This window comes from Ricinus communis, chromosome 2, assembly GCF_019578655.1.
Source record: "Ricinus communis isolate WT05 ecotype wild-type chromosome 2, ASM1957865v1, whole genome shotgun sequence".
In the NCBI taxonomy this organism is placed as follows: Eukaryota; Viridiplantae; Streptophyta; class Magnoliopsida; order Malpighiales; family Euphorbiaceae; genus Ricinus; species Ricinus communis.
This window is the reverse complement of record NC_063257.1, coordinates 27,756,259-27,759,322: the sequence shown is the minus strand read 5'-3', so window position 1 is coordinate 27,759,322 and position 3,064 is coordinate 27,756,259. Positions and strand designations below refer to the sequence as shown.

General features: G+C 36.2%; 1 non-coding gene across 1 annotated transcript; it reads right to left on the bottom strand.

Moving 5' to 3' along the window:
• Positions 1 to 212: 212 nt before the first annotated feature.
• On the bottom strand, positions 213 to 319 carry LOC112536546. The gene has a single exon (XR_003080536.2). It is a non-coding gene; the product is annotated as a small nucleolar RNA R71 (small nucleolar RNA).
• Between the last annotated feature and the right edge of the window lie 2,745 nt (positions 320 to 3,064).

The following is a 3,064-nucleotide window of genomic DNA, read 5'->3' as shown; positions in this document are numbered from 1 at the left end:
CTTATGCCCACATATTAACTTTCCTTAATGTGTGTGCAACTTTCAAGATCAATTGTGTAACGGATGACGCAATAAGGCTCAGACTCTTCTTATTTTCGGCTAGGGATAAAGCACAACTTTGGCTTGCTAGTTTGCCAAATGAATTAATCACAATGTGGGACCAATTAAAGCAAGCATTTATGCACAAATATTTTCCACCATATAAAATGGCCAAGTTTCGTAATGAGATCACTACTTTCAAGCAAAATGGAAGTGAGACAATCTATTCAGCTTGGGAGAGATTTAAGGAACTCCAAAGGCAATGTCTACATCATAGCTTGCCGGATTGGATGATTCCTCAAATTTTCTATAATGGGCTGACGAATGAAAACAGAAATATCATGAATGTAGCAGCCGGTGGAAAATGGATGGATAAAATGGCTAGAGAAGCCATTACCTTGCTTGAAGAACTTGCATCTCAAGGATACATGGGTGATGAAACAACTATGGCAAAAGCAAGGGGAGTTTTGGAGCTTGACACAATTAAAATGTTGAATGCAAAGGTAGATGCTCTTACCAATTTGGTAAGTAGAAATCAAATTAATTCTTTAAAAAGTACTAATATTGTTTGTGAGTCTTGTGGAGGATCCCATTCATATTCTCAATGTAATTTAAGTATAAATGAGGATGTGAACTACATGCAAGGGGGTTTTCACCAAAGAATGGGGCTGAATTCTAACACTTATAACCCTCAATGGAGGAACCATCCCGATTTCTCTTGGTCAACCCCATCCTCTCAATTAAACCCTCCATATAACCTAAATAGCAAACCTCAATAACCATCAGGATTTTCCATGAAACAAACAAACCTTTAATCCTGCCTATCCTAAACCTACTCTTGAAAATCTTATGGAGCAATTTGTGAACCGACAAATGTCCATAAACAAACAAAATGAGGAGCAAATTAAGCAGCTAAACTCTAAACTTGAGCAGCTTGCTACTCATAACCGCATCCTTGAAACCCAAATTGCCCAACAAGCCTCTTCCTCCAACACTAAACCTTTGGGAAAGCTTCCTAGCCAACCAGAGTATGTACAAAAAGAGTCTTGTCAAGTAATTACCTTGCGCAGTGGTAAGGAGGTTAAAAGGGATATCAGTAAGAAAAAGAGAGTGGTTAATGATGATGATAATAGGGTAGAGATTGAGGAAGTGGATGTTAGAAGTAAAGATGATAATGAGTGTGCAAAAAAAGGTAATAAGGAAGATGCGATACCATCAATGAATGATGAACCAATATTAGATGTTAAACCTCTTCCTTTTCCTCAAAGGTTCATAAGGCGTAACTTGGATAAACAGTTTGGTAAATCCCTTGATTATCTCAGGGAAATTACTATCACTATACCATTTGTGCATGCTATTAGGGACATGCCAGCTTGGGGTAAATTTTTGAAGGATATTATTAGTCATAAGAGCAAGCTTGAAGATTATGGCCTAGTATCTCTTGTTGAAGAATCCAAGGCTATGTACTCCAAGTCTCCACCAAAGCTTAGGGATCCAGATTCATTTATAGTTCCTTGTGCAATAGGAGGTACACATTTTAATACAGCTTTATATGATATGGTGCTAGTGTTAGTCTTATGCCTTACTCTATTTACAAAAGGCTCAATTTGGATGAACTAAATCCTACTAATATGTGTCTTTCCATGGCGGACAAATTTGTCACATATCCACTTGGCATTTTAGAAAATGTGCTAACAAAAGTGGGGAAGTTTATAATACCAGCTAACTTTGTTGGAAATGGAGGAAGATCTTGAGATCCCAATTTTGTTCAGAAGACCATTTTTTATAACAGCAGGAGCAATTATTAATGTGAAGAGAGGAAAGATCACATTAGAGGTGGATAATGAATGTACGGAATTTGATGTGCTGAATATTATAAAGTCAACACCTGTAGAGGTGGCAAGTAGAATTGATTGTATTGATGTTATTGGCGAATGCATTGAAGAAGTAATTCATGAGTGTTTGAGGCAAGATTATATGGAGCTATCCGGGATGCAAGAAGCTAATAAGCATATTTTGGAGGTAACTCCACATAAATTCCTATAGGACATCAAGATTTGAACCTTTAAGTAGAGAGGATGATCCAAAGGATACTACATCAAGTGAAGAAGTCAAGATGGAGCTCAACCCCCTACCGTCAAACCTAAGATATGCATTTCTTGACTCTAACTTTAAATTTCCTTTTATTGTTAATTCATCTTTGCTTAGTGATAATATTGATGCCTTATGTGATAAGTTACTTAATCATAAAAATGCCATTGGTTATTCTATAAACGATTTAAAGGGTATTGGCCTTAATGTCTTTATGCATAGAATTCTTTTGAAGGACCACGCTAAGCCTTCTATTGAAGGTCAAAAGCAGTTAAACCCCACTCTCAAAGAAGTGGTGAGAAAAGAGGTAACTAAGTTGCTTGATAATGGAATCATATATTCCATTAGTGATAGTAAATGGGTGAGCCCCGTTCAGGTTGTACCAAAGAAGGGAGGCTTAACTGTTGTTAGGAATGAATCTAATGATTTAATACCTACTAGAACTGTCACAGATATGTGTATTAACTATAGAAAATTAAATAAAGCAACTAGGAAGGACCATTTGCCATTGCCTTTTATCGACCAAGTCCTTGAGAGACTAGCCAACTTTTCTTATTTTTGTTATTTGGATGGACATAATGGTTTCTATCAAATTCCTATTCATCCCAAGGATCAAGCTAAAACCACCTTTACATGTCTCTATGGTACTTTTGCTTTTAGGCGTATGCCTTTTGGTTTATGTAATGCACCTGCAACTTTCCAAAGATGCATATTTTCAATATTTAATGATTTACTTTTATGGACAACTTCAGTGTTTATGGTACTAATTTTTCCAACTATCTAGACAATCTATCTAAAGTTCTTGATAGGTGTATTGAGCATGGATTAGTCTTGAATTGGGAAAAATGTCACTTTATGACACAAGAGGGAATCATTCTTAGTCATTCAATTTCAAAGAGAGGCATTGAAGTTGATAAGGCAAAGATAGAAGTAA